Source organism: Lissotriton vulgaris, chromosome 3_1 (genome assembly GCF_964263255.1).
Source record: "Lissotriton vulgaris chromosome 3_1, aLisVul1.2, whole genome shotgun sequence".
NCBI classification, from domain to species: domain Eukaryota; kingdom Metazoa; phylum Chordata; class Amphibia; order Caudata; family Salamandridae; genus Lissotriton; species Lissotriton vulgaris.
This window is the reverse complement of record NC_141689.1, coordinates 560,834,307-560,855,482: the sequence shown is the minus strand read 5'-3', so window position 1 is coordinate 560,855,482 and position 21,176 is coordinate 560,834,307. Positions and strand designations below refer to the sequence as shown.

The 21,176-nt window shown below is 50.8% G+C and overlaps 1 protein-coding gene and 1 pseudogene across 3 annotated transcripts in view; both read right to left on the bottom strand.

Annotated features, from left to right (window-relative positions):
• ATG10 (autophagy related 10) overlaps positions 1-21,176 on the bottom strand; it is a 643,404-nt gene that overhangs the window by 604,471 nt on the left and 17,757 nt on the right. The window lies entirely within an intron of this gene.
• Positions 10,681-12,445, bottom strand: LOC147726797 (18S ribosomal RNA; annotated as a pseudogene).

The following is a 21,176-nucleotide window of genomic DNA, read 5'->3' as shown; positions in this document are numbered from 1 at the left end:
CAGGCAAAGCCTTCACCTTATTTCTTACCAGGTATAACTCCTTCAGGTCATACGAGGGTGGGGTTACCGGTTTCTACCACGTGCATTGCAATTATAGTCTGTGCTTGTCTCATGGTGCCTTGTTCTCGTTTCAGCTTCCCTTCCCCGCTGTTCCCTCCCTTACCTTCCTGATTATCCCTCGCTCGATCATTCCTGTGTGTCTGTTCTCAGTCAGACCCAGGGGCTGTCGAGAGGTGGACCCCATAGAGCATCGTGAGATCCTGAGGACCATTGGACCTGACAACGGGGCTGCGGGACCCCATCCCAGGCACCCTGCCACGCAGTAGGACCGAGGACGGAGCACAGGGTGGGGAGGACGCCTTCCCCAGGGCCCCTGAATCCAGCCGAGCAGGGGGAGGTTCCACGGGCACAATAGAACCCTGTCCCGGGCCTTTTGTGGAGTGGCAGGCCAGGGATAGGGCCCAGGGCCGGAGCACCCAACCCAGGGCCTGGCGGGCCCATGGACCAAGCCGGGGTTCTGGGGCCCAGAGGAGCAGGGGATGCCTCCCCTGGCCCACGGGAACCCCATGTGGGCACCCTGCCACGCGGCAGGACCGAGGACGGAGCACTGTCCCGGGCCTTTGGCAGAGCCGCAGGCCATAGGACGGGGCCCAGGGCTGGAGCACCTGCCGGAGTTCCCGGGCCCAGAGGCACAGGGGAAGCCTCCCCGGGTCCACGTTGTCAGGTCCAACGGTCCTCAGGATCTCACGATGCTCTATAGGGTCCACCTCTCGACAGCCCCTGGGTCTGAATGGGAACAGACGCACAGGAATGATCGAGCGAGGGATTAACAGGAAGGTAAGGGTGGGAACTGCGGGGAAGGGAAGCTGAAACGAGAACAAGGCACCATGAGACAAGCACAGACATAAGATGCGATGCAATGTGCAAACTATAACCTGTTACCCCTCCCTTGTGTGAACTGACTGAAATATACCTGGTAGGAATAAGGGGGAGGCTTTGCCTGGCAATCATGAAAGGTTGGATAAGATGATAAGCCTAGAACACAAGAACCTATGGTCAGTGTCTTAACTCAGCAAGATCCACAATACATTGCATTTTGCACATTACTACCTACCAACAAAAAGGTAAGTTAAGGCTTCAACAGGGGTCAGTATGGAAGTTAGCCTGCCAGGCGAAGCTCATATGCCCCTGTTGTCAGAAAGAAGAACAGAGGAAACAACAGTTATTGTCTTCATTCCCTATTTTGCATTGCCTGGTTAATTCACCGGACAATACACTCTGCTGTACACAAGAAGAAATACCACAGTCCTGGTTCCTGAAGTGGTAGAGATACACAAACAAAGCTAAACCAATAAAGTCATACGTTTGGCTGGTGAACCACAGAATATGCTCCTTTGGAATACAAAGTTTCAATGCAGGTAAGTCCGTTTGTACCCCCTAAGCACAAGGCAGATGCATGGGGGACGTAAGAAAAGATCAACAGCTCTGTTAGTCTGAATTCAGAATGAACCCAGAGCACGGAATGGCAGTTCACAGAAAACAGTGTTCCAATAATATCCTTGAACCTTCTCACACTGTTCAAACTGCCTGGAAACCGACGTCTCACTAGCCAGTGAAACGCAAGAGCCTCAGCTGAGAACTCCACTGAACAGGGAGGCGCCAGCCGACGCCACCCCTAGACAGAAGCGGTAGGCTTCTATAGTACTCACCAGCCGGTAAAGTACACTTGCAAAGGATACGCTGGAACTCCACGGAAATGGGAAGCGCCAGCCGACGCCACCCCTAAACAGAAGCGGAAGGCTTCTATTGTACTCACCAGCCGGTAGAGTACACCCGTAAAGGATACGCTGGAAAACTCACGATCTCTCCCAGACCAGGATCGGAACCAGAATCAACGGCGGCGTCTGCTGTTTCCACTCCGGTAATGTTCCCTGCGCGTGTGACGTCATCACACGGGCGTCGCGCGCGTAGGACCTGGAATCATGGGAAATGTAGTTTATTGGAAAAAGATCGCGTCTCAAGGCAGGGTTCGCGCCTAACCTCCGCTGTGAGATCTGACAGTACATCCCTCTCCCGAAGAACACTGACAGAGACAAGGTTTGGTCGGAAAGCGTTGATGGAACATCCTCACAAATCTGGGTGCATGGACATTGGAGGCAGGCTCCCAGGAGTTTTCTTCATTACCATACCCCTTCCACGCTACTAGATACCACAATCTGGTGCGGTATATCTTAGAGTCCAAAATTCCTCTCACCTCATAGTCTTCGTCGTTATCCACAGCAATCTCAGCCTGTACCAGTTTTCTGTGCAGTCTCGCAGGTTTCACCAAAGACACATGAAAGGCAGGATGAATGCGTAAGGAGGATGGTAGAGCCAGTTTAACCACCACAGGATTGATGAGCTTAATGATCTTGTACGGGCCTATATATTTGGGATTGAACACACTATAACGCTTAAAGCGTATGTTTTTGGTGGACAACCAAACGTAATCACCCACTGCGTATACGGGCCCCGCTCGTCTGTGCTTATCCTCATAGGCCTTGTACCTCGCTTTGGACTGCTTTAACTGGCTCTTGACATGCTGCCATGTCGTATGAATACTCTGTAGCCTGTCTTGTACCCCTGGGACATGGGTGTTTGGTGCAGGATGATGAAATGGCAAGAAGTTAGGATGGAAACCATAGGTGCAGTAAAACGGCGCGGTCCTGGTGGAGCTATGCACCGCGCTGTTATATGCTATTTCAGCTAGCCATAATCGATCCACCCAGTCTTCCTTGGTGACCTCAACATAGCATCTCAGATACTGCTTCAGGGTTTGATTAACCCTTTCGGTCTGCCCATCGGTTTGGGGATGGAAACTGGTGGAGGTACTAGATGCAATTCCTAAGGCTGTACACCAGGTCTTCCAAAATCGTGCTGTGAACTGGCTGCCTCTATCTGATATTATCACTCGGGGTAACCCATGTAGCCGTACTATGTTAATAAGAATAAGTCTGGCTAACCCGCTAGCTGAAGGAACCTGTTTACAAGCGATGAAATGAGCCATCTTAGTTAAATAGTCAACCACCACCAAAATTGCAGTACACCCCTGGTCTTTAGGCATGCCCACTACAAAATCCATGGAAATGTTTTCCCAAGGTAACTCGGGAGTGGGAAGGGGTTGTAGCAAACCAGCCTGTCTAGAATGTTGCGCCTTCATTTGACTGCAGATAGGACATTCAGCCACCCACTCAGCCACGTCCTTCCGAATATTAGGCCACCAAAACTGTCTTAAAATCCGCTCCAAGGTTTTACCGAAACCATTATGGCCAGCGCACGGCGTACTATGGCACCACTGGAACACCTGTTTTCTTAAGGATTGGATGGGCAACAGCAGCTGTCTCTGTCTCATTGGAAGACCCTGAACCATCTTCCACTCGTTGTGTTCCCTCAACCATTTCTTCCATGCGTCATTCTGAATGTTTCTATGTACGCTTCTGAGGAACATTTGGGTACAGGTGACTCCGATCACCTTTTTTGGGTCGATTATGGACTCTTCCTTGGCGTTGCTTTGCTCTGTTTTGGTGAACTGTCTTGATAAAGCGTCCGCCTTTCTGTTATCTTTTCCTGGTCTGAATGTGACGATGAAGTCGAAGTCTGCAAAATGCATCATCCAACGCATCTGTCTAGGGGTTAAATGACGGGCAGCAGTCATGTATTGCAAGTTACGATGGTCGGTAAACACAGTTACTACATGTCTTGCTCCCATTAAATGATGTCTCCATTCCAGGAAGGCAGTTCTTATTGCCAACAGTTCCTTTTCAGCAATCACATAATTCTGCTCCGCTGAATTCAGGGTACGAGAGAGGTAAGCAACAGGATGTAACTGGCCAGTTTCAGAGTGACGTTGGGACAATACTGCTCCTACCGCCGTATCAGAAGCATCTGCTTCAACGATAAAAGGTTTGCCAGGATCTGCGTGCACCAGCACTGGAGCCGAAACAAAAGCTTTCTTGAGGTCATCGAACCCTTTCTGGGCCTCCTCCGTCCATTCGAATGGCACCTTCTTTCTTAATAACCTTGTCATTGGGGAGGCCAGTGCTGAGAAATTCTCAATGAACCTGCGATAGAAATTCGCGAATCCGATAAAACATTGAATGTCCCTTACGGACTTGGGTATAGGCCAGTTCTTTACTGCTAGGATCTTTCTTTCAGACATTTCCTGCCCATGTGGAGTGAGCACCACCCCTAGAAACTCCACTGATGTAGAATGAAATTCGCACTTGCTGAGTTTGCAGTAAAGTTGGTGTTCCAATAGTGTTTTCAATACTGTCTTTACATGTTCCACATGTTGTTCTGTGCTGTCGGAGTAAATCAGGATGTCGTCTATGTAAACCACAACGAAATGGTCTAAATATCTTTTGAGTACATCGTCTAGGAAAAATTGGAAGGCGGCTGGCGCATTACAGAGCCCGAAGGGCATCACCAGATATTCGTAAAGGCCAAAGCGGGTCTTGATGGCCGTCTTCCACTCATCCCCTGAACGCATCCGAACCAGGTGATAGGCCCCCTTGAGATCCAGTCTCGTGAAAATCACCGCATTTTTAACTTGTTCTAATAGTACATTGATGAGCGGCAGAGGGTATTTATTTTTGACTGTAATGGCATTCAGAGCCCTATAGTCCGCACAAGCGCGAAGTTCTCCATTAGCCTTCGGGATGAAGAACAACGGGGAGGCTGCTGGAGATTTAGATTCTCGGATAAAACCGATCTTCAGGAGCTTATCTAAGTACTCACGGAGATGCAGGGTTTCCGGCTCAGTAAGTGCATACACACGCCCTGCTGGGATCTTTGCGCCCGGAATCAGTTCTATTTGGCAGTCGTACGCCCGATGTGGTGGCAATGATTCCGCCTTCCTTTCGCTGAATACCTCCGCCAATTCGCGATACTCGAATGGTAATTCTACATTTTGTTCAGCCGCGGTAGCGATGTGATGAATACCAGCTAAACCATAAGCAGGTCCTGATTTCACAGAGAAACAGTTTTGATGACAATATTCTGACGCGAAATGTATGGTTTGGTTTTCCCAGTCTATGGTGGGGTTGTGTTTACGCAACCATGGAAGACCCAGAATCATTCCATACTGAGGTGCATGAATGATGTTAAAGCATACTTCTTCCTGATGCTCAGCACCCATTGTCATGCTAAGCTCTCGGGTTTGCAATCGAATAGGACCTGAATCCAACTTTCTGCCATCCACTGCATATACCGCTTCAGGTATCTCTTTGTCTACAAGGGCTAAGCCTAACCCTATGGCCTTGGCATGATCCATGAAGCACCCGGTGGCTCCCGAATCCAACATGGCCTTTATGTTTAGTGTCTTCTCTTGTACTTCCAGCCTCACATCCACAAAAAATTGCAGACCCTCCTGTCTCTCCGTTCCGTCCAATGAAGGGATGATGAATGTACTTGAAGGTCTCCCTTCCTTCACCTTCAAGCATTCTCGTTTCCCGACTCCTTTTCAGCTGCCACCACCGACACCTTTTTGTAAGTGGTTCTTGTTTTATTTCTGTTAGGGCATTCTCTAATGAAGTGTCCCTTTCTACCACAATACAAGCATAAGCCTTTCTTTCTTCTGTATTCTCTTTCTTCCGTAGTTAACGGTGACCTCACTGCTCCTATTTCCATGGGTTCAGGTGTAGACTGACTTGCCCCGTCTGACCCCCTGGGACTTTCATATCTTGGAGTTAACCGATCCTTTCTACGATTGTCGCCCTTACGGTCACTCAGACGATGATCTAATCTCAGGACTAGGCTGATCATGTCTTCACATGTAGTAGGCTGAGGATCTATTTGTGCAAGTACGTCCTTCATTTCGTCAGTGAGGCCATTATAAAATATTGCATGTCTTTTTTCTTCCGGCCAATCCGTTTCAGCGATAAGCCTTCGGAAATCGTTGAGATAGGTTATCAGATCTCTATTACCTTGTTTTAGACCTAACAACTCCCTATCTGCTGTTAGTGTGGCTGACCTGCGATTGAAAGTTTTTTCAAACTCTGCCTTAAAAGCCTCCCAGTCCCTTAACAAAGGATCATCCTTTTTTACCAGTGGCACTGCCCATTGCGCAGCATCCCCTGCTAAATATGAGAGTAGATAAGCTACTCTAGCGTGATTGGTGTTGAACACTTTGGGTTTGCAGGAAAAGTGCAATAACACCTGTGTAAGAAACACCTGCACCTTGCTGCTGTCCCCATGGAAACGTTCTGGAGGGGCTAGGGGGATCGGAGTGGGAACTTCCACTACTACAGAGGAGGCCTGCTGAGTACCTGCACTAAATGGGTTACGACTCAACCTATCTACTTGAGCCTGCAAAGCAGCAGTCTCAGCCCTTGATGCCTGTAACTCTGTTTGGACCAGCGCTAAGGCTGCCATGATATCCTCGTTTGTGGACATGGTATCGTGCAATCGGGAGGACAATATGTCTTGGGCCGTTGATTCTGTCAGGTCCAACGGTCCTCAGGATCTCACGATGCTCTATAGGGTCCACCTCTCGACAGCCCCTGGGTCTGAATGGGAACAGACGTCTCACTAGCCAGTGAAACGCAAGAGCCTCAGCTGAGAACTCCACTGAACAGGGAGGCGCCAGCCGACGCCACCCCTAGACAGAAGCGGTAGGCTTCTATAGTACTCACCAGCCGGTAAAGTACACTTGCAAAGGATACGCTGGAACTCCACGGAAATGGGAAGCGCCAGCCGACGCCACCCCTAAACAGAAGCGGAAGGCTTCTATTGTACTCACCAGCCGGTAGAGTACACCCGTAAAGGATACGCTGGAAAACTCACGATCTCTCCCAGACCAGGATCGGAACCAGAATCAACGGCGGCGTCTGCTGTTTCCACTCCGGTAATGTTCCCTGCGCGTGTGACGTCATCACACGGGCGTCGCGCGCGTAGGACCTGGAATCATGGGAAATGTAGTTTATTGGAAAAAGATCGCGTCTCAAGGCAGGGTTCGCGCCTAACCTCCGCTGTGAGATCTGACACACGTCCCGGGTACTGCCGTGCAGCAGGACCGAGGACCAAGTTCGGCGTGAAGAACCGCTGAACCCAGCCGAGCAAGGGGAGGCTCACTGGGCACAACGGAAACCCGTCCAGGGCTGTTGGATAGAGCTGCAGGCCGGGGGACAGGGCCCAGGACTGGAGCACCCGGGGCCCAGCGGTGCACCTGGGCCAATCCGGGGCTCCCGGGCCCAGAGGCACCTTCCCCAGGCCCGCTGGACCTTGTCCCGGGCACCCTGCCAGGTGGCAGGACCAGGGACGGATCCCGGGCGCCGGGGCTGTCCTGGCCCGTCCGACCGCTGGCTGAGGACCGCTAGGCCAGGAGAGGTTTCAGTGTACCCTGTACCTAGTAATCCGGAGGCAGGCTACCCCCTTTTCTGGTAACCCGTGTGCACTGCGAGACAGAGGCGACCCTAGGCACGGATGCGCCTGACCTCCTGGAGCCCTGGCTGGGATCAGGGAGATAAATGAGCCCCCATCAGGACTTCCAGGGCAGCCCAGCCATCTGGTCGTCCCTTTGGAAAGCATTGTCTGAGACCAGATGGCCGAGGAGATAGGTGCAACCAGATGGCCGGGACCAAAAGGATGCCCATCTGCCCGCCCCAGGCCTTCCCAGGAGGGCTCTCACATGCCCTTTGGAGGGCTCGAAGACCACGGCTGTGCCTCAGGCACGGGAAGGCCTGCAGGAGTTCTCGGGCCCGTACGAGGACTGCCTGGGGACCGATGGAGCCCGTCCGGAGCACTTTGCCATGACGCAGGCGGTGGGGAGGTTTTGTCTGGGCCCAGCCCATCTGGTCCTCTGGTGAGAACTGCCAGCCCGGGAGGGGTGTCCCGGCATACCCTGCCCCTAGTAATCTGGAAGAAGGCTACCCCTCTTTCTAGGATCCTAGGTGCGGACACGCCAGACCTCCTGGAACCCTGGCTGGGATCGGGGAGGCAAATGAGCCCCCATCAGTATTTCTAGGGCAGCCCAGCCATCTGTTCGCCCCATTGGAAAGCATTGCGTGCGACCAGAAGGCCGAGGGGACAGGTGCGACCATATGACCGAAAGGACGCCCATCTGCCCACCCCGAGCCTTTGTGGGTGGGCTCCCGCCTGCCCTTTGGAGGGCTCAGAGATGCTGGCTGTCCCTCAGGCACAGGGAGGCCTACAGGATCTCCCAGCCCCGGATGCTCGGGGGAGGACTGCCCGGGGACCGATGGAGCCCGTCCCGGGCACTTTGCCACACCGCAGGTTGGCGGAGGAAGCCCCGGCCAGTGGGAAGGTGTTGTCCGGGCCCAGCCCATCTGGTCTCTGGCTGAGAACCGCCAGCCCGGGGGGGTGTCCCGGCATACTCTGCCCCTAGTAATCCGGAGGAAAGCGACCCACTCTTTCTGGTAACCCGCATGCACCGAGTGACGGAGGGGACCCAGGGGGTGAAGGCACCCGTCCTCCTGGAGCCCTGGCTGGATCAGGGAGGCGGAGGTCCCCTCATCAGGACTTCCAGGCTGGCCCGGCCATCTGGTTGCCCCATTGGAAAGCTTTGCGGGCAACCAGATGGCCGAGGGAAAAAGGCGCGACCAGATGGCCGGGACGCCAATTTGCCCACCCCAAGCCTACGCCCTGAGAGCATCCCCGGGCCCTGATGGACTCTCTGTCTCCAACACCCGGACCTGGCTAGTAGAACAGGGGCTCCAGTACCCCATGGCCCGCCGGATGGAGCTCAAGGCCCGGGCCCGGTCCCAGCCTCCAAACCCCTAGGCCAGGCCGGGGAGTACTCCCAGGGCCTCGATGAAACCCCCTGTTCCCAGCGCCCAGACCCTCGAAATGGTTTACAGGGCTGGGGGCTCCCGCACCCCATGGCCTGCCGGACAGAGCTCAAGCTCAGGGCCTGGTCCCTGCTTCCGAACCCTAGGCCAGGCCAGGGAGAGCCTCCCAGGGCCCCGATGGACCCAGGTCCCCAGCACCCGGACCCTCAGCTGGCTTGCAGGACGGGGGGCTCCAGCACTCCATGGCGTGCCGGATGGAGCTCAAGCCCCGGGCCCAGTCCCTGCTTCGAACATCCAACCAGACCGGGGGGAGCCTCCCCGGGCCCGATGGACCAAAGTCCCCAGCACCCGGACCCTCGGCTGGCTTGCAGGATGGGAGGCTTCCCCGGTGGACCTCAGTTCTTGGTCCCCAGTGCCCGGACTCTCGGCTGGCTTGCAGGACGGGAGGCTCCCCCAGTGGACCTCCAATCTTGGTCCCCAGCGCCCGGACCCTCGGCTGGCTTGCAGGACGGGGGACTCCCGCGCCCCACCGATGGAGCTCAAGTCCCAGACCCGTCCCAGCTTCCAAACCCTAACCAGGCCTGGGAGAGCCTTCCTGGGCCCTGATGAACCTCCGTCCCCAGCGCACGGACCCTCGGCTGGCTTGTAGAATGGGAGGCCCCAGCACCCTGGGGCCCGCCGGACGGAGCTCAAGCCTCGGGCCCGGTCCCAACTTTTAAACCCTAGCCAGGGCGCGGAGAGCCTCTCCAAGCTCCAGTGGACCCCATTCCCCAGCGCCCGGACCCTCGGCTGGAAACAAGGAGGGTTTAGCTCAGGCCACGTCCTCTACCCGCCGGCCTGCCCGGGGAACCCATTTTTCTCGACTATTAAGCCCCCAGAACTCTGGGGAAGGACAAAAGTTTGTGTTAGTCTGGTCAGCCGGCAGGCCGGCCATCTAGCACCTAGCCCGCAGGGCCATCTGGTCACTCGGCCCGCCGGGCCATCTGGTTGCCGTTTTGAAAGCGCAGGAGAGGTGGGAGGAAGCGACACCATCCGTCCACCGCCGTGCGGCGAGGCGGCCCGAGGGCCCGGTTCAAGGCTTCCCCTCTGGAAGTCGGACTGCACGGTGGGGAGAAAATAAGCGTTACCAGGCGCTCGGCCCGGTAGTCCCCCCCCACCCACCTGCGGACGAGGAAAGGGGCTCCTGGAGCAACAGGAGCAGGCTGCCCCGCAGCCGCCGGTCCCTCCAAGAGTAACCGGGAAGGACCGCGTAAGTCTTCAAACCCCTCGGCTCGGCCCCACAGAACTGGGTCGAACTGGGTACCTGGCAATGAGGGAGGGTTGCCCCACCTGCACATCAGCCGTCCGTCGCCGGCCGGCCAGAGCCGTGTCGGTGGGCTGGCAATTAGCCCACCCCACCCTCGTCCGGGTCAGAGGCACTGGAACGGAAGAGCCAGGCAGCTCCCCATCTCCTATGCATCCCACCGAGAGGAGCTGGGGTCCCCTTGCAAGCCCTCGCCCCTTCTCTACCAGGCCTCCTCAGCGGCAGGGCCTTTTGAGGAGGGGGGGGTGGGGGGGGGGGGGGGGTTGTACCAGCCCGGGGAGACACTTCCATTTGGATTCACCCCTACTTCGGGGGGGATCGTGCCGCGTGTGCTTGGGTTCCGTCTCGGGAGGGCCTACCGCTGTGCCCCTCCTAGGAAAGGGACAGGGGACGGGGGCCGCCCCCGTCCCTCATGCATCAGTCAGGCCCTCCCCATGGGAAGAGGCCAGCCGAAGACCCGGTCTTCACCCCAACACCCCAAGCAGCCACTCCGCCGGCCAGGGCATGGCCGGGCCCTGTGCCTAAGGTGTGTGCTTGCAGGTAGCTGAGGGCTTCAGGCTGACACCGTCGGTCGCTCAGGCCCTCCGCAGTTAATGATCCTTCCACAGGTTCACCTACGGAAACCTTGTTACGACTTTTACTTCCTCTAGATATTCAAGCTTGATCGTCATCTCAACACTCCGCCAGGGACTTTGCCGAGCCCGGCAGGGCTGATCCGAGGACCTCACCAGTCCATCCAATTGGTAGTTGCGACGGGCGGTGTGTACAAAGGGCAGGGACTTAATCGTTCATGGAAAATTATTGCAATCCACAATCCCGATCTTAAATGGGGGTCAGTGGGTTACCCGCACCTGTCGGTGAAGGGTAGACACACGCTGATCCGTTCAGTGTAATGCACGTGCAGCCCCGGACATCTAAGGGCATCACAGACCTGTTATTCCTCGAGCTCGTGTGGCTGAACACCACTCGTCCCTCTAAGAAGTTGGACGCCAACCGCTGGGGGTCGAGTAACTAGTGAGCATGGAGGAGTCTCGTTCGTTATCGGAATTAACCAGACAAATAGCTCCACCAACTAAAAACGGCCATGCACCACCACCCACAGAATCGAGAAAGAGCTATCAATCTGTCAATCCTTTCAATGTCCGGGTCGAGTGAGGTTTCCAGTGTTGATTCAAATTAAGCCACAGGCTCAACTCCTGGTGGTGCCCTTCCGTCAATTCCTTTAAGTTTCAGCTTTGCAACCATACTCTACCATGTAACCAAAGACTTGGTTTTCCCGGGAGCTGCTCAGCGGGTCATGGGAATAACACCGCCGGATCGCTAGTAGGCATCGTTTATGGTCGGAACTACAACGGTATCTGATAGTCTTCGAACGTCCGACTTTCGTTCTTGATTAATGAAAACATTCTTGGCAAATGCTTTCCCTTTGGTTCGTCTTGCGCTGGTCCAAGAATTTCACCTCTAGGGGTACAATACGAATACCCCCCGCCGTCCCTCGTAATCATGGCCCAAGTTCCGAAAACCAAAAAAATAGAACCAAAGTCCTATTCCATTATTCCTACCTGAAGTATTCAGGCGACCGGCCTGCTTTGAACACACTAAGTGTTTCAAAGTAAACGCTTCGGACCCCCAGGACACTCAGTCAAGAGCATCAAGGGAGCACAGAGAGGCAGGCTGTAGCTCGCCTCGCAGAGGACCGACAGCTCGATCCCAAGATCCAACGACGAGCTTTTTAACTGCAGCAACTTTGATATACGCTATTGGAGCTGGAATTACCGCGGCTGCTGGCACCAGACTTGCCCTCCAATGGATCCTCGTTAAAAGATTTAAAGTGTACTGATTCCAATAACAGGGCCTCTAAAGAGTTCTCTATTGTTATTTTTCGTCACTACCCGAGTCGGGTGTGGGTCATTTGCGCGCTTGGCTGCCTTCCTTGGATGTGGTAGCCATTTCTCAGGCTCCCTCTCCGGAATCGAACACTGATACCCCGTTACCCATGATCACCATGGTAGGCACAGAAAGTACCATTGAAAGTTGATAGGGCAGACATCCGAATGTATAGTCGCCGTCATAGGGATGTGCGATCAGCCTGAGGTTATCTAGAGTCACCAAAGCGGCCGGGCAAGCCTGGATTGGTCTTGGTCTGATAAATGGACGCAACCCGGGAGGTCAGCGCTCGCCGGCATGTATTACTCAAAAATTACCACAGTTATCCAAGTAACACATGGAGCGATCAAAGGAATCATAACTGATTTACTGAGCCATTCGCAGTTTCACTGTACCGGCCATGTGTACTTACACGTGCATGGCTTAATCTTTCAGACAAGCAGATGCTACTGGCAGGATCAACCAGGTAGCCGCACCTGCTGACGGGGGGGGTACTGGGGGCGCGTGCTCATCTCCCCTGACTGGCAACCTTCACGTACCCCTCCCTCTTGGGGGCCTGCTAGGGAAAGGAGCCCGCCCTCCTGGGCAGGAGGGCTCGCTGAAGGGGTAGAGAGGTGCGGTCGCATGGGCACCGGCGTACCCAGCCATCTCCCTTGAAAGGGAGAGGTGGGCCGAGGTGCAGACTGAGCAAGACGCAGGAGTGCAGAGGCAAGAAGTTTCGGAGGAAAGGCCCATCAGGAAGGGGCTGAGAGGCAGGCGCAGACCCGGGCCCCTGTGGGCCCCGGCAGGCGGGCCCTGGTGCTTCTTTCCCCTGTCTCAGAATCACCGCACTTCACGGAGGTCTGACTGAGTAGGCTCGGCGAAAAAGGACCATCGGGAAGAGGAAGAGAAGGCAGGTGCGTACCCAGGGCCCTGGGGGCCCCGGCGGGCAGCCCCAGGTTCTGCCTTCCCTGTTTCAGACTCAGCGGACTCCACTTACGGAGGCTCGTAAAGGAACGCGTGAAGGTCAGAACTTGTCACCGAGCCCTAATTCTGTGCCTAAATGGATTATTTTCGCAGATAAACATCCGCTTTGTAAAATCTAATGAACAAGCTGGCCAGAAGCTGCAAGTAAAGGACAGATTTTTAGTTGGTATTATCAGGGTCCTGATTAACCTTATGATGCCTTTAAATTAAACGCGTAGGGCACTATTTGATAACTAATACATTAATTACTCCACCGGCAAAACGGATAAATCTAGTGTTAGGACAACGTGTTAAAACTGTTATATAGCTCACCAGAAATAATTTTTGCACACTTAGAACTAGCTTTTCTTTTTATCTTATCCACTGTTTTTCTGGACCATGATTTTATGATTGATAGTGTCTTGTTGATTATTCGCGTGGTGAGTGAAATTCACGTACTTAAAAAAACGCACAATTATGGAAAATGCAAATCTGTATTTTAACACAAAATTTTAGCGCAAGCAACAGCTGCCTATGTTCTCGGTGTTCACGTTATTACAACACACTTGCTTTAAAATTTTACTGTGAGTAGCGCATAATTACGATTTATGGCATCATGGCACCATTTCAGGAATTTGGGGTAACAACCATATCATTAAATTCCTGAAATTCCATTGGTGTAATTTAAATGTAGTTTTTTCCAAGTGTTATTTAAATCTTTATTTGTGTAAAAATTCAAGCAGATTCATACATCTGATATTATTACAGTGCGTGCATATCTCTTATACAGTATTTGCTAGATTATTTGCTAAGTAATACGACTACACATCAACCAATACCATGGCCACATATTGAACTATTGGCCAAATACATTTGTCCAGGAGGGTATCAAGGGGAGGAAATAAATACCGTGGGGTATTTTAATTTGTCAAAAAAGTTCAAAACAAAAGAGCGCCAAAGGAAAGTATATGTATCGGACAGCGGACCACCCATTCTAGGGTCGATGCATCAGTATGGTCTAAGTATTATTGTGAACACAAGAGCATTGGAACAGGTTACATGGTGATGGAAGAAAACAATGTGGAAGGAATATTAAGTGAAGTCAAGGAGGTTTTTCGAGAGAAGTTAGGGGTCCTAGAGGGGTATGCCCACAAGATTTGTGTAAAAGCAGGTGCAGTACCTGTAAAAAACAAAGTTCGGAAGGTTCCAATTGTGGGGAGGGAGGAAGTATGTTTTATGTTAAGTGACATGGTGAAGGAGGGTTTAACTGAATCTGTGAAGGCTTTCAGTTGGATTTTACCTGATGTGACAGCTAAGAAATCCGACAGACGCTTGATGTTTGTTGTGGACTAATACAGTGAGAACTAGAACATATTTTTGGGTAATTTCCTTCTCCGGAACATCAAAAATTGCTTCTTTGCTTAATGGCGGTAAATACTTTACAAAGTTGGATTTGAAAAGTGCTTACCATCAAATTAAGTTGCATGAGTCCTCCAGGGCTGTGACAGCTTTTATCACGATGGATGGAGCATTCAGTTTCACTAGAATGCTGTTTGGATTATCTTCGGCAGCAAGTGCTTTTCAAAGAATTATATGACATGTATTTGAAGGTTTTACTAATGTCACATTCTTCCAGGATGACATTTTGATATATGGAGCAACTGTGAAGAAGCACAGTCAAATTTTGAGGAAGGTCTTAAGAAAGGTGATGGATGTGGGTCTTACCATGTGTGTCTTTCTCTGTGAGTATTTGGGTCATACTATTTCCGGGAAAGGAGTGAAACCAAAGAGGGACTTGCTACAGCAATAAAATTAGCTCCACAGCCCAACCACAAAGAAATTTAAGGTCACTCATGAGGCTCATAGAATACTATGCAAAATGTGTGGATAACTTTGCAACAAAGACTGAGGATTTACCAGTCGGTGCGTGACCTGGATTGGTGTCAAAGGTTTGAGGAAACTATTTACAAAAGCAGGGGATGCACTAAAAAATGGCGAAAAATATGGGGGCCCTGGCGGAAGTACAGGGAAACGAGGGGAGGGTTGGGGGCGTGATGTCGACAGTTGTTTGCCCCGCCAGTGTCTTTGGAGATCATATACTGTATTATAAACTGCAATTCCACCATATGCATTATTATAACTGTCCTGCATTGTATGATGTGATGAATGTTAATAAAATGATTTCCCCCCCAAAAAAATACTGAGGATTTGAAGGTTTTATTGAGAAAGGGGTGTCCTTTCAAGTGGGGTGATGTACCAAAACTGTGTTTTTAAAAGATCAAACAGTATGTATGTGATGCTAGTGTTTTAGTACCTTTTGATACTTCTTTGAAATCTGTTCTGACTGTTGATGCTACCACATCAGGGGTGGGTGCCTTTAGCCTTTGCATCGCACTCTCTGACGGAAAATGAGAAGTACTCGGTCATTGAGCACGAGAAGTTGGCAGCAGCCAGGACGGAGGAATATTTCAGGACATATCTGTGAGGTGTCAATTCCATACTGAGGATGTATCATAAACCATTGATAAAAGTCTTAATTACTGGTGGGGCCAGAAAAGAGTCAGCCAGATTGGCAAGAATGACGGCTCGCTTACAAGAATTCAAGTATTCTTGAACACATTACTAGGTGGCACAATGCTCAAGCTGATGCCCTGTCACATTTATCAGTGGACTGGAAGCTGGCTAATGGCAAGGCCGTTTGCAATATGGAAGGGAGGTTTTGGTGGCGTTGCTGGAAGAAGTTTCATGCTATGGAGTTGATGTTTTCTCTAAGGAAGAATGGGTGCTGGAAATGGGTAGAGATGAAGCTTTGCAGAATGTTTGCAAGATGGTGGTGACTGGAGGTAGGAGGGAGAGCACTGTTGCAATTTCGGTGAGCCCTTTTGTCAAGTTACTGGATGAATAATGAGGGGGGACAGATTTATACCACCTGAGAATTTTAAAAGTAAAATTATCCAGTTGGCTCATGAGGGACAACTGGGACAGACCATGACTTGGAGAAGTATGAAGCTTAATTTGTGGTGGCCAGGTGTTGACGTACAAACCTCGCAATGAGTAGAAAGGTATCTGGTATGTAGAGAGAGTGAAAAACGACGTAAGGTTGGAGTGCAGTCCGAAATGGGTAATATTCAGGATCCTAGAGAGGTGGGGCACACTGTTTGTCTGGATTTTATTGGACGTCTTGGGGGCGTGAGTCAGGATTTGAGGTTTGCCTGGGTGCTAGTGGATGCTTATTCAAAATGGTAGATCATATTCATGAAAGATATTTCTACAAGAAGTGTGGTTCTGAAAATTCTGGGCCCTGCTATAATATGGTACAGAGGCCCAACACTCATGTCACAAAATATCATCGTACCCTGACGAATTAAGGTGTCGGCAGACCGGTAATGATTAGGACATTATCCCTATGCATTTGCGTCGTGATTAAGTGATGCTATCACCCTTAAATTATGGTTTCCGTCTCGAACCCTCGGGTTCCATTTTGTGAACGGCATCCATCTTGTGGCTTGCCCTCATATAGTCAATTGATTAAGGCTGAGTTGATCTGAAAGGACACGTCCACTTTAGCGGACTTCCCCATGACCTGGTCGAGCTGACTCCACTGCCTCCAGCCAAACCTGTTCGGGCAGTTCCTCGCCCAGTGGCCGAATAAGATAGCATCAAGGCACAACATGCCATAAACCATTCACTACATACAAACCATGTTATCCACACACATACACCTGTCCATGTTTCTTGTTTATGGCCGGTACTTACAATGAGGAGGTGCCCGATTTTATTGGGGTTTCATCGATATCTGATGGTAATTCTGGGCCGAGCTGGGTCATCTATCACAAACTGGACATCGAAAATGTGGGTTTGCCATCATGACTTTGCTTTTTTAGTGTTTTGGAAATATGTATATGACCGTATTGTAAACTAAAGAATTCTTGCCTGCAGCTGTTATTTTTGTATAAAAGGAGAAGGCTGGTTCTGTAAAAACGAACAGTCTCCTGAGAATCTACAACCCGTGCTGTTGTACTTCTAGGACGCTTGTTACTTGGTTGCAGCCAATAAAACTCGATCTTTGACTTCACCTAGAAGACTCTGTGTTTCTGTGGTCCGGAACAGGAAGAACTCAAGAGGTCTTCGGGTGTTTTCCCCTGGCACCACCGGGTTCCTAAAAACCCGGCACCTCAGTTGGCGCCCAACTCGGGGCGGTATCAAGCGGTGACGGTCCAAGCCAGATGTTCGTGAGGAGCTTTGTGTGAAAATTCCAGAGGACGGCCAGCCACTTCAGCGACCCCTGTATGTCGACGTGGTTCCGAAGGTCTTTGCTGCGAGGTTCCCCGTGTCCCGACGGCTACGAAGGACTGCTGCCCTGACTATCGCCCTGTTTTGGACCCAGTGATCCTTGGTAGAGCGAAACGATAGACGAGTCTTCTAGTGACGTCATCGATCATCAATACTTCAGTTAAGTATAAGTGGAGCGTCTCCCAGTCCTTAGTTTGGTTCTTAGTTTTGGTATCCTTGAGATACACCTTGTTTGGAACTTGCAAGCGCCAAAACCAAGGGATTCGTGTATTCACGAAAATATCGTATTCGATAATCCTTTGAAGTTTGAAGCTACACTAGTGAGCAAAGATGCCTGGTTTTAGCAGACTTGGAAACTTGTTTTGTCTTGGTTGTAGTTTGGACTCCCGATTAGAGGATTTGCGTCCGGTTCCTCCGATTGGATCTCCAACATATGAGCTCTATATAAAGCATGGAGTAGGTCCTATCACATATAATGAAATGTGGATAAAGTACACCAGGAAAGATGGTGTTTTAAAATGGCCCCAATATGGTAGTTTAGACACAGAAATCTTAGATAATCTCGAGGTCAAACTGTTCAAGAAGAAAGCCCGGCCGGCGATGTTTGACTCTTTTCGCCTATGGCGCAAAGAAGCCAAACAGAAAGAAATGAAATTAGCAAAGAAAAATAAAAGAGTTATGCCAATGGTACAAGCTGCCGTTGCATACAGGGACAATGAGGAAGAGCAGGAGAGTGAACAAATGCTCAGAAGCAAGAAGTTAGCAGTAGATAAATGCTACCCAATGTTGCCACATGAAGGACAAGGTTCAAAAGGGACATCAGAGAAGGATCCATTAATGTCCCATTTACCGAGTTCACCACCCCCTTATGCACTAAATGCTACTGCACTCCCGAAGCGCTTTGTTATACCACGCCCCGGTACACGAACTCCAGTTCTTACACAAGCACCAGCTCCTCTTCAGCTGGTTCCTACTTCTCCGGCGCAGCCCTCTCAAGGGCCGCCGCCTTTGCTACATACTCCGTCTACTTTTTCTGCGGCTTTGCCTACAGCTCCAACTGTTTATCATTATACTCCTTCTGCCACTGCCTCGACTTCCTCTGCCACTGCCTCGACTTCCTCTTTACATCAGCCTGTCTTTTCTGGCACATCTGCCTCCCCGCAAGCTTCTCCTTCTGTTCGACAGAGTGGCAAGTACTGTCACTGGTCTGTTCTCACCTTTCTTTGGGTCGCCTAAGACGACCCCTAACACAGGACGTAGACAGTTGCGTAGTCAACTGCCTGATTATCAGGAAAGAGAAGTGCTGAATGAGTTAGCACGAAAATGGGTTACTGATACTGTTAGGTATGATATTCAGTCTGTTATGTAAGTCTTCCGTCAATGGGATGCACCCACTCAGAGATATGTATTCGAAGAGATGTGTGTATATCTTTGCGACGATTTGGAGACGAATGATCCAAAACGCAAAATGAAGGAATTGTTCCGTATGCGCTTCAAGTTTTATGAAGGCATGATTGTAGGTGCCGATGTTGAACGAGCAATAGATTTGTTGTTATCTTATAGGAGTAAGGGAAACGTCTCTAGATCACTGTATGAGGATGACATGTCAGGTAAGAAAAAGGCGTGACAGTACCCCATGAGAGAAGTTCCTCCAGTTTGGAGGGAAGGTGATGCGAATGTGAATCCAGCAATTCTGCCGCATTTCCATCGTGTATGGGTACATGTCCCCTGGAAAAGATCTGAAGTTTTAGCACTCAAGCAGACATTGCCTGATCCTCGCAAAAACCCTGCAGGTTGTTATAAGGAGCTATCACAGACTGCCAGCTCATGTATAATGAATTTAGCGGATGTAGACATGTTGTTTGGGAATGTTGTCCCACAGCCCTTATGGAGTAAGATTCGTCATGCAGATCATGATCCAGAATTAGGTGACACGTGGGCTAATATTACTGCTGCTGATGCTAGACAAGTTGGTGGCGCTAAGCCAGAGCCTTTAGTAGCTGAACTTCCTGGTAGAATTATCACATATATGAAAACTTTAATGCCTGAATTACGTGTGAATTGGGACAAGTTGTCTGCGTGCAAGCAGAAGAAAGATGAGAATGTGTCTGACTTTTTCACGAGGTTTGAAGAGACTTTCTCGATCATAGTGGTCAGGATATGGCTACCGAAGACAAATTTGTGCATAATCTGCTTCCTGAACTGTGTAATAAATTGAAAGATTCAGAGAGTGCTTGGGCTAGATTTTAGCCACAGCCCAGCACTACGAAAATAGGCGCAAAGACGAGCTAGATAAGGCAGATAAAAAGACTAAAGATTTTAAAACTAAAGTCCTTCTCCAGCAAGCCTATCCGCCTCGCACTAATAGTCAGCCTGATTATCAGCAACCACAGCAGTATTCGAGAAACTCACAACTAAATGAGTCTACTCAACAGCGTTTACCGTATGGTCCCAATCAGTGTGCGTATTGCAAGGAAGAGGGTCATTTCAAGAATAGTTGTCCAGCTTTATTGCGACGTTTAAATGGTGTTTCTGGTGCAAGAGGTAGAGGTGTTCAACAGGCTCCGAGGGGTAGGGGCCGTGGAAATTTCCCCCAGAATACTACTTGTTTTCCGCCTCAGAATTCCATGAACAGCTTCGACCAACAAAATAATGCGTCTTCTAGGACAGCTCAGTACTATGCTGATGATTACCATGCAGAAAACGAGAATGAGGGTAATAATTGCTAGGACAGCCATGGACAAAGAGAGGGAGTTGTTTCAGTTCAGGGGTGGGGGAATCATATCGCCCGACGCCCGAACCATGTTGTTTTTATAGAAGGGCAAGAAGATTTATTGTCTATTATGTCCGACGGACAAGTAGACATTAAATCACGTTAGAACAACAGGCTGTGGGCCCTCTGGGGCTCACAGCCAATCCGAAGCTTGCAGAGAGTCTTTGGAGGCATCTGATTGGATAGCGGCCCATGACTGGGCTCTAGCCAGTGATTGGCTGTGGGGGTTAAACGTCACTCAGCTTATGCAAGCAGAAGTCCGTGGCCGTAGCGGGGCTCGCTTTCAGGTAAATTAAGCAGTTTTGCCCGCTTCAGCTTTGCTAGTGTTTGAAAGCGTGATGTTGGATGCTCCCATTAAACTATTCTGTACTTGATTGCATAAAATTGTGACGGAGGTGCGATTTTTTTTATTAGCAACTATCGGTATAATTACGGTAGTTCAAAAGCCTAGACCTGGCCCGCCATGGCGCCTCAGAAGAGGACGTCAAAAAAGCGTATTGCAAGCAGGCGCGCTGCGCCACTACCGTGACAAAAAGCGGGAGCCAGGCTCTGAGGACAGCTTAATGGTGATTGCAGAGGCTTCAGACGTGGTTAGTGACCCCAAAAAACGAGAGTTCTTCGACAAGTGAAGGTAATTATGAAGGGCGTCCGTGGCGGGCTCGGTGGATCCGTCACGGCCCGGGGCCGTCTGGGCTGGCGCTTATCGTTGCAGAGGCTGGCGGGCGGGCGGGCGGCCTATCGTTGAGTGAAATGAAATCGGTGCAGGGATATTGTGCGAGCGGGGAGCCAGAAAACAGGCCGAGGAGCAGCTGCTTGGAAGGACTCTTCACAGTCGGTGGCAAAATACTTAAGAGCACATTCAGAGGGTTCGCTCTGGTAAACTGCGTCGACGACTGCAGTGATTTGCAACTGTAAATAAAAAGTTGGAGCCAACTAATATTGCCGTTGCCTGGACCTGTGGCTACCTGGCCTCACCCCAGACTTTGAAGTCAATAATGTACACTCTGGTGCCGAAGTAACTGTTCGAGTATGTTTTCTATTGAACAAAACCAAATCAGGTCTGCTGAAAACATAAGTAGTTTGTGTACATTTCTTGCCACTTACATTCTCTTGATTGTGACTTACCTTAGTTACAAGTTCCAAATTACTGCAGCGAGGTGCGTAAAAACGTGAACGATCAACTACCGTT